The 16,478-nt window shown below is 43.6% G+C and overlaps 1 non-coding gene across 1 annotated transcript; it reads right to left on the bottom strand.

Annotated features, from left to right (window-relative positions):
* Window positions 1-3,372: 3,372 nt before the first annotated feature.
* LOC131228299 (small nucleolar RNA R71) lies at window positions 3,373-3,479 on the bottom strand. Its single transcript, XR_009162809.1, has one exon. It is a non-coding gene; the product is annotated as a small nucleolar RNA R71 (small nucleolar RNA).
* Between the last annotated feature and the right edge of the window lie 12,999 nt (window positions 3,480-16,478).

Genomic DNA, 16,478 nt, shown 5'->3' with positions numbered 1-16,478 from the left:
ATGGTTTGCATTAACAATAACTTAGTCTTACGTCTTCAATTTCTCAACTGAGCACATATATCTTTCCCTGTTTTAGTCTTGATTGAAGTTTTATTGCTTTTCAAGCAAAGGAGTTAAATCGGAATTTGATCATAGTAAGAAATTCGACAGAAGTTTCAGAATATGGCAAAGTGATCCATCCAAAACTTTGCTTCTCAGGTGATGTCAGTTTTCTTATACCTTGTGACCAAGGATCACTTGTTCATGCTCTAGATCGACACATGTGGATCAAATGACAAGATCCTCCCTTGAGATAGTTAAAGGTCAACATGGATGGTGCGGCACGGGAGCAGATTCGGTAAGGCCACAATAACACCTTAAGGATCCACCTCGATATATGTGTTGCATATGCATACCGTCCATTTGTTTGGCTAGATCATTTTAGGATACGCATCCAAAATTGAAGTGGGTCCAAATCTCAGATGGACCATCCCCAGGAAACAATGGTGATTGAACGCCCACATTAAAAACTTTCTAGCACCCACCCTAACGTTTGTTTGCCAACTGACCTATTGATATGGTCACACAGACCTGGATAAACAGAAAACACAAATATCAGCTTGATCCAAAACTTTTGTAAATCACAAGCATTCAATCACCTTTGTTTCTTGCAGTGTGATCCATCTAAGATTTGGATATGCCTCATTTTTGGGCTCATGCCCTAAAATGACCTGGAAAATGAATGTATGATGTGGATATATAACACATACATCAAGGCGGGTCTCACAGTCACGGCCTGATCGAGCTTGGTGTCTACCCCAGTCCCTTACTAGGAATGGGGGTTCAGAGGGGCCACCGTGATGCATGGATTTCATCAAAGGTCTATCCATTTTTCTATATCATTTTATAGTAATGCTTGAACAATCCTTGTTTTAATATCTTGATCATTTATTCCTCATTGCTCTTCTTATTCTTCCTTATTTATCTACTTCCTATTCCTTTTGTTGGTTCCTTCCTTTGCCATATTGTGACAAAAAGGGGGAGAATTTTATCATGCTTGTGATATATGGCATGTGGATTGTGGATAGGTATACATTTTTTTTTGTGTCAGGGAGAGTAAGGGGGAGTTTTGATGCGAATTGTTGTGACCAATTGATAACCGGTGCATGATTCTTTATTGTGCGTATAATGCTTATGTTATGAAGTGTGTTTTATCACTAATTTGACAAAGGAGAAATTGTAAGTGTTATGGTTTCTAGATCCTATTATTGTCAAATTTTGTAGTGCCAAAACCTCTTGGAATCTGTGTCTTGTGTAGCACATCTACATATTCAAGACAATGCATCTCATGTATAAGGACAAAGGTCTTTACTTCAAGAACTTCAAATGCAAGATTACATATTCAAGTTCAAGTACAACACCAAGTGTGATTTCAATCTTTCAAGCTTCAGAGTTCAATTTTCAAAGCTTCATCCAAGTTAAGACAAAGTTTCTTTAATTTTATCTATAAGCTCAAGCTTCAATGTATTACAAATTCAAGCTTCAGAAGTTTTAAGCTTAAGATTCATCATATGACAAGATACTAAGCTTCGTGAACTTTAAAGAACATCTATCAACTGAAGCAAAAGAATATTCAATGTTCATACATCATGTATAAGGTGTGAATGACCCTAGATTGACCATAGGATAGGCCATTTTGAATACATAATTTAAATTGGATCACTTTATAAGTATATAGACTGTTTCTCGACTAGTCTTGGACTAAGTTCGACTAGTCCTAGCACTGGTTCGACCAGTCCAAGAATTCATCGACCAGTCTTAAGTTTGTTACTAATTTTTGAGTATTTTTATTAAAGCCTCGACCAGTCCTGGAGACTGCTCGACCGGTCATGTGAACAGTGCTTGACCTATGCTCGACCAGTCCTGCAGGCTCAACTTAAAGTCCAGCAACTAAATTAGGTCCCACACGACCAGTCGTGGACATGACTCGACCAGTCGTGGAGGCCACTTGACTGGTCGAGCAGACCCTATGACCAATCGTGGAACGGCCTTATCTTATCGCGCCCAAACTTTCAAAAGTTTGTTAGTCCTACGACCAGTCGTGCCGACCTTAGAACCAGTCGAGAGTGTGATTTCTGCAACTATAAATAGAGCACGAATTTTGGATTTTGATATCCAATTCAAGCTAAATCAATATGCCACTTTGAGAGATAAGTTAGTGATATTCTTAAGCTATTTAGTACTCATTTTATATTCTCTTTAATTAGCTTTCTTTGCATTTGATTTTGTATTCTATATTCTAATTTTATTTGAAAGAGGGATTGAGGTATTCCCATTTCTTGGAATTAAAATCAAATCAAGCTAGCCCAAGGTGTTTTAATTTAAAATCTATTTAAAACCTAGAATCATTTCATAAGAGAGTGTGAACATTGAACTTCTATGTTGAACTTCTACTCCGATTTGGTTCTACCGGGCTGCATCAAAAGGAGAATATCTAGATAAGTATTTTACAGTTTTATAAATTCATTATTTTGGTTTCATTGAGATTGTGCAAGAAAAATCTCTTTATTTTGGTTTGTCTGAGGTGATCCAGAAAACTCATAGTGTGGAGTTTTTGAATTGTGTAAGCCCACTTGAAAGACACAATTGTGAGGGTTTTAGGTGAACCTTGAAAAACCTATTTTCATAGTGAACGCTAATATCCACTGTGTGAGGATATTAGGAGTGGAGTAGTTGTGTGGCTGTTTTTCTAAACAGTTAGTGTACACACAAGAGAACCACTATAATTTCTGGTCTTGTGGTTGATTGATTATTTGTTTTTGTGAATGTTTGTAATTTCTCTTTTTGCATTTGTGGAGAATGTTGTAATTTCTTTTATGCAAGTGTGGGAATGTTTTAATAGCTTAGTTATTTTCTTTGCTATTTATTTCTTTAATCCTCTGTATAGGTTTGAGTTTTTGATACATAGACCGTTCTAGGAATTAGGTTGTCCTACCATAAACCTTTGGTTTTTGGTGTAAGGTTGTCCTTAGAACAACACCTGTATCAACCTCTCAATACTAGTACTCTTGAGGTTGTTTTACATTTCTGCATTGTGGGATTGTTTATTGCTATCAATTTTTATATTTTTAAAATTTCGCTGTTATTTTTTTAATTTGGCATAGTCCTATTCACCCCCCCCCCCCCCCAGGACTTAATAGCTCGGCCTTTTCAATAGCCACTTTATATTTTCCAAACGTGTTTGAGGACACAGTCAGACTGAAACTCTTTTCCTTTTCTTTGAAAGAGAAATCTAAGACATGGTTGCATTCACTACGTCCCAGATCTATTGGTACATGGAATGACATGATAAGGGAATTCATAAAGAAATTTTTTCCACATCATAAAACGAACACCCTTAGGAAGTCAATTATGAACTTCATCCAAAAGGAGGATGAAACATTCTTTCAATGTTGGGAGCAGTTCAAGGATCTTGTCAGTTCATGCCCACAACATGGTTTTGAAACGTGGCGTAGTACACACTTTTTCTATGATGGATTGACATCTTCCATGCACCAATTGGTTGAGACAATGTGCAAAGGGGAATTCATGAATAAAAATGTTGATGATGTGTGGGACTACTTGGAGAGACTTGCTGAAAACGCACAATTATAGGACACTTACCCAAAATCAAGCACCACTTCTAACTCACTCAATCAAAGGAGGGGTGGATTATAACTTCTGAAAGAGGATGATGATATCAATGCTAAAGTGTCTATTATCATTGTAATGACCCTAAAAATTTTATGCTATCTTTCCCTAGTAGTTGTTTTTGGAGTAATTAGTGCTAATCTCGATTGCTTGTAAAATTCGCATCAATCACTTTAAATTGTATCTGCATGGCTCAAAACTTGTAGATTAGCTAGCGTTATGTTACTCTGAAATCTGGGATCCATTGCTAAATCCAGTTGTTCTGGAGAATTTTTGGAAGTTTTGGATCGGACCTGGACCGCGCGTCAAAAGTCCGATAGCGATGATCTTAGACTGTTGCGGTCACCATGTTGGACTTGACCATGACCTCAAAAATCAAGTCCAGATGATGTTTTGGGTCGAGTTGATTGAGTTCGGAGTGAAGAGTGTGAGAACGGTTGGAAAGTAAATGTGATTTTATGAAATCTGAGTCGTGTCGCTTGCGCGACGATTTTAAGCAATCTGACCGTTGGATTCTGACCTAATTTCACCCTCTTATCAGGGAAGGTGGCCCAGGCATGTCCTTGTGCTTGTGGACCTGATCGAGATTCTGTGACTGTTGAATTGAGTGTGGTCCGCCACGGCTGATCTGAAGATCTGGTCGGTACGAAAACTCAGCTTGACCTAGATCCATAGTCAGTGAGCTTAAGTCCGACCTTTCATGGTTATAGGCCCACCAGAAGTGCTTCGTTGGATCGTGAGAGGCTGGTTTTGGTTATACCCTAAGTATACCTTGGCCCTGGGGTTATTTTCATCAATTTTAGGCCTATTTATAGTCCTTAAACCCTAGCTCTCTTTTCCATACGAATTTCCTAACCCTACCTAAGAAAGAGAAAGGAAAAGAGAGAAAAAGTGAGAGAGAAGTTGGTGAATCATCTTAAATTCTTTCCTGTTCTTCTTCATCCTTGAACCTTCACTTTGAATCGTTATTCCGACGATTCTGAGTTCATCTTTGGGTGAGTTAACCTAACCCTAATCTGTGTTAGAGCTTAGAATAGTCTTTGTGATGTTGTATCTCATTTCTTTTCTTGCCTTAGGTTATTCTATCGCCGTTGACGAAGACATATCGTCTGAAATCAGTTCGGTGTTCTTTTCTGGCTTAAGGTGTGGACTTTAAGTGTATAGGTTATGGTTTTCAAGGCTTTCAATGCCAGTGAATGGTTTATTCTTGTTATGGATGAGATTTCACATGCCAAATGTTATGTTTACTTTGCGTTCCTGATATGCATGTGATATATTGAGATTTGTGTATTCTATGTGTATGTATAAAGTACCGTATGTGTATAAAATATGAACCTGTGATTGCCATGACTATTTGTCGTGTACTTATGCTAGATGTATGTACGACAACTCCTTGGTAAAAGGATTTGTCCAAATGTGTGTTTTTCAACATACATCATGTATGTTGAACTATGTATTCTAAGTGTTTGTTGAAATGCCTGAATGATCTAAAGTGTAACTTATTACACTATTTGTGGGCGTTGAGAAGTGATTCTCAACACTCCTATTGATGCGTATGATTTCCTTCATGTAAGTTACATTCCTTGTTATTTAATTTTAAGTCTTACTTATGCTTACATTTATGTTAAGTCGATATTCTTCAAGTGCTTGTGTACCACATGATTTGAGTTGTTGCTCCATTACTGTTTTACATTCAATACGAATATCTATTATAGTGTAATGTGTGTGGGACTGTGTGGGACTATGAATAGTCCAGGAAATCGGTAATCGGTCTTAAGATCGTGGCTGAGGTTGCTTTCGCCACGTAGGACGTATTAGACGAACCTGAGTTGTATTAGAGTTGTCAGCAGTGGTTTGGCCACGCGGAGTGTTTGCGCACTCTATGTCGTTCAACCCAACGTGCGCTTGTGCTAGTCGAGTTCGTCAAGTAACCCGATTGTCCGATGTATGTTCACCATGTATGGACGATACTGTTTGAATCTAGGGTACCAAACTTACCAGTGAAATCCTATTAACCATGGTACCTTGATCCGCAAAGACTCATGAGCCGGACATGGTGGTATGGGACACCGTGGTCGAGCTGTCGGCCTACGCTGGGGTGACAAGCCTCCCCGTAGTGACCAGTGAGTAACCAAACTCGTGAGCCGATTATGGTGGTATGGGACACTATATTCGTGCTGTCGGCCTACATTGATTGGTGACGAGCCCTTTGTAGTGACCTCGAGCATACTTGGATACCGTATTGAGGTGACGAGCCTTAGTGTAGTAACGAAGGTGTGATAGCGTGCAATGATTGGTGACGAGCCCTTTGCAATGACCTATAACCATATGATCGTATGAGATGTCTAGGATTGACGACCCTAGAATGGATCACTGTTTGGATGGTGATATGAGGAAGGTACTTTAGCTTCCCAATCCTACTGTATGAAAAGGACTAATAACAACTTGGTAATCATGTTCATGCACCGCATTTGTATGTGCTTTGTAGATGTGGCGCACTTTAAGGTGGTGTCATGCGTAATGTAAGATGAAGACGCTGAGGGTGTACGCGTGAGGGCACGCATCATTTTGCATACATCCTTGCATTAACAAGAATACTTAGGACATGTTTAATTGTTCTGCTTTATCATTACTGCTTGATTGAACTGATAACATGTTAACCTGTGCCTTATTATTCCACTGAGTTGATCACTCACTCTCACGTTCTGGGGCGGTGTTAAACACCCACCAGACTCTGTCTTAGGTTCTGATGTTGCAGATGTTGATGCGACTTCTGAGGCAGAGCGGGAGATGGATGATGAGGCTGCTTTCTCTTTTATGCAGTTTTCAGACGGGTTCTAGTGAGCCTCGTTCTGATGCGAGGGATGCTGGGATTTATTTTAGGAATTAAATGATGTAATTTTGATACTTGTAATTTTGATAGCAACACTTACATTTCAACCTGGTATGTATATGTACACACATATATTTCCATAAGTCTTCCGCTTGCTTTCTTCACTTATCCCTGAATTATATTTACTATTTGGCTTAATCTATTCCATGTTTTATGCACTAATACAGACAACATATATCCATCATTGAATATGTTGCATAAGTGATGTTTTGGAACTCGGGAGCTGAGTTATGCTCGACCCCCGAATTTCAGGGCGTTACAAGTTGGTATCAGAGCATGATCTGGATTAAACCGGACCTGAGTTATGGTCACACACCGCACATTGTCGCCACGTTAGTGTATTTGGGTGCGGGTCTATCGTAGATTGTGTGTTTGTGTTCCGTAGCTTCTATCGACGAAAGTTTACTGAAAACGTTCGCCGAGATCGAGTCTGTGCTCTCTCCTGATCACACACAGCGACTCGAAACCCTTCTTAGACCATCTATTAATGAGTTTAGATGGTTTATCATCATATTTCAACCCTTAAATCTTCAAGAAATCTCTGTTTGAATCAGATTTCTGCCCGAATGGCCCGATAGGCGTCAAATCAAGCAAGGGGCCGATCGGGGCATTTCTAGTTGGGTCCAGGGGGGAACCACATCATTTGAGAGCTAAGGGACCAGGAGGACCTTGTCCAAACGGTGAGGCATCACCGGGAGGTCCATAGACCGGCGATGCCATCGCCGACTCGACGAGGCCTCGCCGATCAGCGGGCCAGGCCGGGCATGCTGGCGCGGGCCGACGAGTTTTTGGCCTAATGTGGCCCACCCCTCCATGGTTCGTTGGTTAAAACACCTCCTATACCCTACTTCCTTCATAAATTTTCCTCCCAAGCCTCCCTTTCTTGAAAACCCTCTCCAAACTCTTCCAAATCTCTTCCAAATCTTCTTCTTCTTCCATTTTCGTGTAAACCCCATCACCCCATCTCAAAACCCTCACCCCATTGCTGTTTCCATTTCCTCTTCTTCTCATTTGGGCTCCCAAATCCATCTTTAGGATCCCAAGTGTGTGGAAGTTTCCCTTTCTTCCTATTTCTCCCATTTCTCTCATTTCTCATGGCCCTCTTTGAGTTCATCACGGTCATATTTTCTATTTTCTCCCTTCTTTCTTTGATGGGGAAGAAGAGAGCGCCTGTGGATGAAGCCGGGCCTAGCCGCCCAACCCGTGCACGGAGGCCGAGAGGTGCTGCCGCGAGCACGTCCGCCACTCGTGAATTTCAGACCAAGCGGGACCTCGATCCTCGAGCTCCTATTGGTAAGACCTTGTTGGCGGAGTTATCGCATGGAGTCTATGAAGGTCGTAGAGTCCTTTTTGAGGCTCATGTTGATCCGCAGCTGTATGGCGAATTTCTGTTGTTGGAGCGCTTGGAAGGGGCTGGTTGGTGTCCCTTGTTTGAGGGCGAGTATCGCGCGAATGCAAGTACTGTTCGAGCCTTTTATGCCAATATTCGTGATCCTTCGCTGGAGCCTCTGCAGTTCAAGATTCCTTGTGGTAGCGGTCGGGAGGCTATAGTCAATGTTGCTTTGATATCCCGACTCCTGAATGTGCCACTTGGTGAGGTGCATGCCAGTGAGAAGAATGTGAACAGTATGCGCGAGAGGGATCGTCGCACCCGATCCTTGTGTGGTCGTTTGGTCGAATGGCAGTCGAATAGGAGTCTTCTGGCTACCTACATGACGGACGACTTCTGTTTGCTTCATCACATGTGTACGTTCAATGTATACCCAAGGTGGAGCAACCGCAGCGAGTGTACGCACCTGATGGTAGATTTTCTGTATCAGGTGGGGCAAGAAGTGAAGTTGTGTGTGCCGACGTACATCCTGTGCCAGATTATTCTCATCACTCTTTCGACTAGGAGGACCGAGTCGCTTCCATTTGGCCGCCTCATTTGTAAGCTTGCGCATGAGTTTGGCTATAGGCTTGGAGCAGAGAAGCCGGTCCCCGTTTGTCATATTAATCTAAGGACCCTTAAGTAGATGAAGATTGGTTCTGGTCGACTCGCCTCAGAGAGCGAGGATGAGTCAGAGAGCGATGATGAAGAGAGTTATGCTGAAGGTGGTGCTGAGATTGAGGAAGAAATAGAGCAGGACGAGGAAGAGGTTGAGGCACAGGATACGAGTGAGAGCTCTCCTCCTGTGGCACCAAAGCAGAGCGCAGATCAGACTGCCAGAGATGCCCATCTCGCACGGCTTGAAGAAGGGCAGGCTGTTCTAAGCCAGGATATTGTGGATCTTCGAGCCCTTGTGAAGCATAAGTTTAAGAAAGTGACTCGAACTCTGAAGTCTATCCTGTGTTGTTTACAGGATAAGGGTGCCCCGCCTCCATCTCCCGATTCTGACCAGTAGTTGTTGTTGTAGTCGTCCTTTACTTTGTTTGTTGTTTCTTTTTGTGGGTAGCCGTTGTTGGCTTTGTAGTTGGAGTTGTTTTGTAGTTGTTTGTTGTTGCTTGAAGTGTTAGATGTTGTAGTTCACATGCTTTCCTAGTCGTGATTCATGTAATGCTGCACTACTTGTATTGCGACGATTTTATTTAATGGAATGCATGTTGTTTATCCTTGGAGTTGTGCTGTGAATGCTGTATGGATGGATTATGTGACGTATAATCTGACAGGTTGCATCCTCTGTTGAATATAGGGTATGCCTCCTAAGGGTTCGAAGTCTTCGGCCCGTCTCTCCTTGATTGAGTCGCTTGCTGGGGTTCCTCCCTTGAGCGATAGCCAGTCGGATCCACAGGCGGGTCCGTCTCATGCCAATGTTGGGCCGACACCTATGGTTCCTCCAATCACACCCTCGGTTCCTGAGCCGAGTCGTGCACCTTCGTCTGCTTCACCGTCTGATAGGTTTGAGCAGATGATGCTGTTGATGCAGTGCAGCAGATTCAGCAGCAGCAGCAGTAGCAGCACCAGCAAGAGTTCCTCTCTTCCATGGCTGACATCTTTGCTCAGTCAGTGGGGGTGACTCCACCTACTTCACCTATGCCTCCATCTGGGAGCACCAGTGCGAGCGACACTTTTGAGCGATTCCAGCGCTTGTGACCTCCTACATTTGCAGGTTCTCACAGACCCGAGGAGGCCGAGTATTGGATCAACCGCATCTCTAAGATGCTGAGACCACTGCAGTGTTCAGAGGCTGAACAGGTTGAGCTTGCCTCCTTTATGTTTGAGAAGGATGCCAGTCTGTGGTGGGACAGTGTTCTTCGCACTGTCGAGGAAGGTTTTGTGTGGTCGTGGCAGGCGTTTGAGACACGCTTCCACGAGAAGTATTTTTCGGTTACATACCGACATGAGAAGGAGAGTGAGTTCCTTCGCCTCGGCCAGGGAGGGTTGTCGGTGACGGAGTATTAGAACCGGTTCACTGAGCTGGGTCGGTATGTTCCTTTGATCCTGGGCGATCAGCCGATGAGGATGCGGTGTTTCTCTGAGGGTTGAGGCCTGAGATCTGATCGAAGATTTGCTGTGCTAGCATTTCTTCTTATGCGGAGTTGGTGAGCATGTCCTTGCGAGCAGAGCAGGACGGGGATAGGTCGTCCCACATGCGAGCACCGATGGTTCCTAGGCCGCGACTGGACTTTCAGGGTGCACCTTTCCTCGGAAAGAGGCCACGAGCAGATTCTCCTCCTAGGCATTCAGCGCCGCCCGCTCAGCAGATGAGAGTTGATGTTCGCTGTTCTTATTGTGGAAAGACGGGGCATTTGGACCGTTTTTACTTTTCGCGTATGCGGGCTAGTGGTTTTACTCCACAGCAGAGGATTAGCCGTTCGATGCCTCAGGTTATCTCTCCTCTACCTCTTCGATCAGCGTCAGCTCATCCATCCATCAGACCTGCAGTTCCTAGCTTCAGGCCACCTAAGCGGCCCATGGTTCCTTCGCCGAATCGTCAGCAGCAGGCTCGAGTTCATGCACTCTCAGCTGAAGCGCCTATGTCTGACTTGGTGTCGAGGTCCTTCGAGGTGACAGCGCACATTGAAGGTATTCCCGTTTCTATGTTGGTGGATACAGGGTCCACTACTTCTCTTATATCTTATGCGGCAGTTAGGCATTTTGGTTTGAGATCTATTCCTATGCAAGGAGTGACACTTACTACCGCTACAGGGATTTCCTCTGCTTTGGGTGAGCGTTGTATGGATTATTTGGTCGATCTGGGAAGTGGATCGATCCGTGTTGATTTCTTAGTCGCACCGCTTTATCATTACGATGTTATTATGGGTATAGATTAGCTCACGAGGATGCGTGCTGAGATCGATTGTGAAGCGAGGTCGGTGACTATCCATGGACCTGAGGGCGAGACTGTTACTTTCTCAGTTCAGGTCAGCTACCCTTTTCATATTGATTATTATTCTTCTCTATTGGAGAGTATGGCTGATCGGCGTTGGTTAGCACGCCGGTAGTTCGGGAGTTTGAAGATGTGTTTGAGTCGATTCCTGGATTACCTCCTCAGCGTGAGATTGATTTTGCTATTGATCTCATGCTTGGTGCGGCGCCCATTTCTTTACCCACCTATTGTATGCCTCCGAGTGAAATGGAGGAGTTGAGGAAGCAGATAGATGGTTTGCTGGACTTGGGTTTTATTCGGCCTAGCGTGTCTCCTTGGGGAGCACTTGTTTTGTTTATGAAGAAGAAGAATGGTTCTTTGCGGTTATGTATTGATTATCGCAGGCTGAATCTGGTAACTGTGAAGAATAAGTACCCTTTGCCTAGGATTGATGATCTGTTTGATCAATTGAAGGGGGCACAGTACTTCTCGAAGGTTGATCTGCAGTCAGAGTATCATCAGTTGCACGTCAAGGATGGGGACATGCAGAAGACCGCTTTCAGGACTAGCTTCGGTCACTATGAGTTCCTTGTGATGTCATTTGGTCTTACGAACGCATCGGCCGTGTTCATGGATCTGATGAACATGGTGTTTCTGCCATTCTTGTTCCGATTCGTCATTGTCTTTATCAATGACATCTTGATTTATTCGGTGAGTCGGGAAGAACACAAGGAGCACTTAAGAGCGGTTTTGGATACTCTCAAGAAGAATCATCTCTTTGCACAGTTCAAGAAGTGTGATTTTTGGAAAGAGAAAGTCAAGTTCCTAGGACATGTGGTGTCCAAGGAAGGGATAGCTGTCGATCTTGCCAAGGTAGCTGCAGTGCAGGACTGGAAGCAGCCTGGTTCAGTTACTGAGGTAAGGAGTTTTTTGGGTCTTGCAGGCTATTATCGACGCTTCATTCAAGACTTCTCGAAGATTGCCAGACCATTATCGCAGTTGACACGGAAGGATTTGAAGTTTGCTTGGAATGAGAAGGCGGAGTTAGCTTTTCAGGAGCTGAAGGACAAGTTGACGTCCGCCCCTGTGCTAGTATTGCCAGAGTAAGGGGTTAAGTATATTATATATACTGACGCCTCTCGCGTTGGCCTGGGTTGTGTCCTTATGCAGAAGGACAGGGTGATTGCTTATGCTTCACGTCAGTTGAGGAAACACGAAGAGAATTACCTTACGCATGACCTGGAGTTAGCAGCTGTCATTTTCGCATTAAAGATCTGGAGACATTACCACTATGGAGAGGAGTTCAAGCTCTCTTGCAACCACAAGAGCCTTAAGTATATTTTCACGCAGTGTGACTTGAATATGAGGCAGCGCCGATGGATGGAAACATTGAAGGACTTTAAGTTCGATGTTTCTTACCATCCGGGCAAGGCGAACCTTGTGGTAGATGCGTTGAGTCCCAAGAAGGCTATTGAGTTTGCGGCTCCGCTGATGATAGCAGAGTGGGATATGTTAGAGTTTGTGCGAGATTTTGAGTAGAAGCTTATGGTGGTTGAACCGTATGAGGTTATCGCACACATTCGTGTACAGCCCCTTATCGATGAGAGGATCGTTGTAGCTCAGACAGAAGATGAGCTTTTGGTGAAGATGAGGAAGTGGGTTGGTACAGATGAGAACTCCGACTGGAGTGTTAGTTCTGATGGGGGCCTACGATTTCGTTGCCGGTTATGTGTTCCTGACATCCCTGACTTGAGACGGGAGGTTCTCGAGTTAGCCCATAGTTCTAAGCTTACGATGCATTCAGGTAGCACGAAGATGTATCAGGATATGATGAGATCTTATTGGTGAGACAATATGAAGGTCCATATTGCTGAGTTTGTTTCTCGTTGTCTCACGTGCCAGCAGGTCAAGGCAGAGCATCGCTGACCTCGTAGGTTGTTGCAGCCCATGCCCATAGCAGAATGGAAGTGGGACTTCATCTTTATAGATTTTATTTCTGGGTTGCCGAGAACGAGGAAGGGATATGACTCTATTTGGGTGATCGTCGACCGATTAACGAAGTCGGCGCATTTCTTACCAATCAGAGTCATAAACTCTGCAAGCGAGTTGGCTAGGTTGTATATCAAGGAGATAGTGCGTCTGCATGGAGTTCCCCTGGAGATTGTGTCTGATAGAGACACGCGTTTCACTTTTATCTTCTGGACTTGTATCCAAGAAGCAATAGGTGTGAAACTGAAGTTCAGCACCGCGTTTCATCCACAAATAGATGGGCAGACGGAGCGCGTGAATCAGGTCCTGGAAGACATGTTGCGAGCTTGTGTTTTGGATTTCAAAGACAGTTGGGATGATTGTCTTCAGTATGCAGAGTTCGTGTATAATAACAGTTTCCAGGCAAGTATCGGCATGGGTCCCTATGAGGCGCTGTATGGTCGCCCATGCAGAGCACCGCATTACTGGGCAGAAGTTGGTGAGCGTAGATTTCTTGGCCCAGAGTTGGTGCAGGTGACTTCAGAGAAGGTTGACATCATTCGACGTCGACTTCTGACAGCGCAGAGCAGGCAGAAGAGTTATGCTGATACGAGGCGTCGACCTCTTGAGTTTGAGGTTGGAGACCATGTTTTTCTGAAGGTCTCTCCTATGAATGGAGTTTTGCGGTTCGGTAAGAAGGGGAAGCTGACGCCGAGATTTATTGGTCCATTTCAAGTTCTAGATCGAGTGGGAGAGGTAGCATACCGCCTTGCTTTGCCCACACCTCTTGCGGGCGTGCATAACGTATTTCATGTTTCTATGCTGAAGAAGTACGTTCCTGATCCTTCGCATATTATCAGTTGGGAGCGAGTGCAGTTGAGTGAGGATGCCACTTATGTACTGCGACCGACGTGTATTCTCTATAGGAAGGAGCAAGTATTGCGTAGCAAAGTTATCCCTCTAGTGAAGATGCTATGGACGCATCATAGTAAAGAAGAGGCTACTTGGGAATCCGAAGCTGAGGTCAGAAAGAGCTACCCTCAGATCCTTGAGGAATATGAGAATGTATGAATTTCGAGGACGAAATTTTCTTCAAGGGGGGTAGATTGTAATGACCTTGAAAATTTTGTGCTATCTTTCCCTAGTAGTTGTTTTTGGAGTAATTAATGCTAATCTCGATTGCTTGTGAAATTCGCATTAATCACTTTAAATTGTATCTGCATGGCTTAAAACTTGTAGATTAGCTAGCGCTATGTTACTCTGAAATCTGGGATCCATCGCTAAATCCAGTTGTTCTGGAGAATTTTTGGAAGTTCTGGATCGGACTTGGACCGCGCATTGAAAGTCCGATAACGATGATCTTAGACTGTTGCGGTCACCATGTTGGACTTGACCATCACCTCGAAAATCAAGTCCAGATGATGTTCTGGGTCGATTTGATTGAGTTCGGAGTGAAGAGTTGAGAACGGTTGGAAAGTAAATGTGATTTTATGAAATCTGAGTCGTGTCGCTTGCGCGACGATTTTAAACAATCTGACCGTTGGATTCTGACCCAATTTCACCCTCTGATCAGGGAAGGTGGCCCAGGCATGTCCTTGTGCTTGTGGACCTGATCGAGATTCTGTGACCGTTGAATTGAGTGTGGTCCGCCACGGCTGATTTGAAGATCTGGTCGGTACGAAAACTCAGCTTGACCTAGATCCATAGTCAGTGAGCTTAAGTCCGACCTTTCGTGGTTATAGGCCTGCCAGAAGTGCTTCGTTGGATCGTGAGAGGCTGGTTTTGGTTATACCCTAAGTATACCTTGGCCCTGGGGTTATTTTCATCAATTTTAGGCCTATTTATAGTCCTTAAACCCTAGCTCTCTTTTCCATACAAATTTCCTAACCCTACCTAAGAAAGAGAAAAAGTGAGAGAGAAGTTGGTGAATCATCTTAAATTCTTTCTTGTTCTTCTTCATCCTTGAACCTTCACTTTGAATCGTTATTCCGGCGATTCTGAGTTCATCTTTGGGTGAGTTAACCTAACCCTAATCTGTGTTAGAGCTTAGAATAGTCTTTGTGATGTTGTATCTCATTTCTTTTCTTGCCTTAGGTTATTCTGTCGCCGTTGACGAAGACATATCGTCTGAAATCAGTTCGGTGTTCTTTTCTGGCTTAAGGTGCTGACTTTAAGTGTATAGGTTATGGTTTTCAAGGCTTTCAATGCCAGTGAATGGTTTATTCCTGTTATGGATGAGATTTCACATGCCAAATGTTATGTTTACTTTGCATTCCTGATATGCATGTGATATATTGAGATTTGTGTATTCTATGTGTATGTATAAAGTACCGTATGCGTATAAAACATGAACCTGTGATTGCCATAACTATTTGTCTTATACTTATGCTAAATGTATGTGCGACAACTCCTTGGTAAAAGGATTTTTCCAAATGTGTGTTTTTCAACATACGTCATGTATGTTGAACTATTTATTCTAAGTGTTTGTTGAAATGCCTGAATGATCTAAAGTGTAACTTATTACACTATTTGCGAGCGTTGAGAAGTGATTCTCAACACTCCTATTGATGCGTATGATTTCCTTCATGTAAGTTACATTCCTTGTTATTTAATTTCAAGTCTTACTTATGCTTACATTTATGTTAAGTCGATATTCTTCAAGTGCTTGTGTACCACATGATTTGAGTTGTTGCTCCATTACTGTTTTACATTCAATACGAATATCTGTTATAGTGTAATGTGTGTGGGACAATGAATAGTCCAGGAAATTGGTAATCGGCCTTAAGATCATGGCTGAGGTTGCTTTCGCCACGTAGGGCGTATTAGACGTACCCGAGTCGTATTAGAGTTGTCGGTAGTGGTTTGGCCATGCGGAGTGTTTGCGCACTCTATGTCGTTCAACCCAACGTGCGCTCGTGCTAGTCGAGTTCGTCAAGTAACCCGATTGTCCGATGTATGTTCACCATGTATGGACGCTACTATTTGAATCTAGGGTACCGAACTTACCAGTGAAATCCTATTAACCATGGTACCTTGATCCGCAAAGACTCATGAGCTGGACATGGTGGTATGGGACACCGTGGTCGAGCTGTCGGCCTACGCTGTGGTGACGAGCCTCCCCGTAGTGACCAGTGAGCAACCAAACTCGTGAGCCGATTATGGTGGTATGGGACACTATATTCGTGCTGTCGGCCTACATTGATTGGTGACGAGCCCTTTGTAGTGACCTTGAGCATGCCTGGATACCGTATTGAGGTGATGAGCCTTAGTATAGTAACGAATGTGTGATAGGCGTGCATTGATTGGTGACGAGCCCTTTGCAACGACCTACAACCATATAATCATATGAGATGTCTAGGATTGACGACCCTAGAATGGATCACTATTTGGATGGTGATATGAGGAAGGTACTTTAGCTTCCCAATCCTGCTATATGAAATGGACTAATAACAACTTGGTAATCATGTTCATGCACCGCATTTGCATGTGCTTTGTAGATGTGGCTCACTTTGAGGTGGTGTCATGCGTAACGTAAGATGAAGACGCTGAGGGTGTACGCGTGAGGGCACGCATCATTTTGCATACATCCTTGCATTAATAAGAATACTTAGGACATGTTTAATTGTTCTGCTTTATCATTACTGCTTGATTGAACTGAT

This window comes from Magnolia sinica, chromosome 15 (genome assembly GCF_029962835.1).
Source record: "Magnolia sinica isolate HGM2019 chromosome 15, MsV1, whole genome shotgun sequence".
Classification (NCBI taxonomy): Eukaryota; Viridiplantae; Streptophyta; class Magnoliopsida; order Magnoliales; family Magnoliaceae; genus Magnolia; species Magnolia sinica.
Note: the sequence above shows the minus strand (reverse complement) of the source record. Positions and strands in the feature narration are given on the sequence as shown.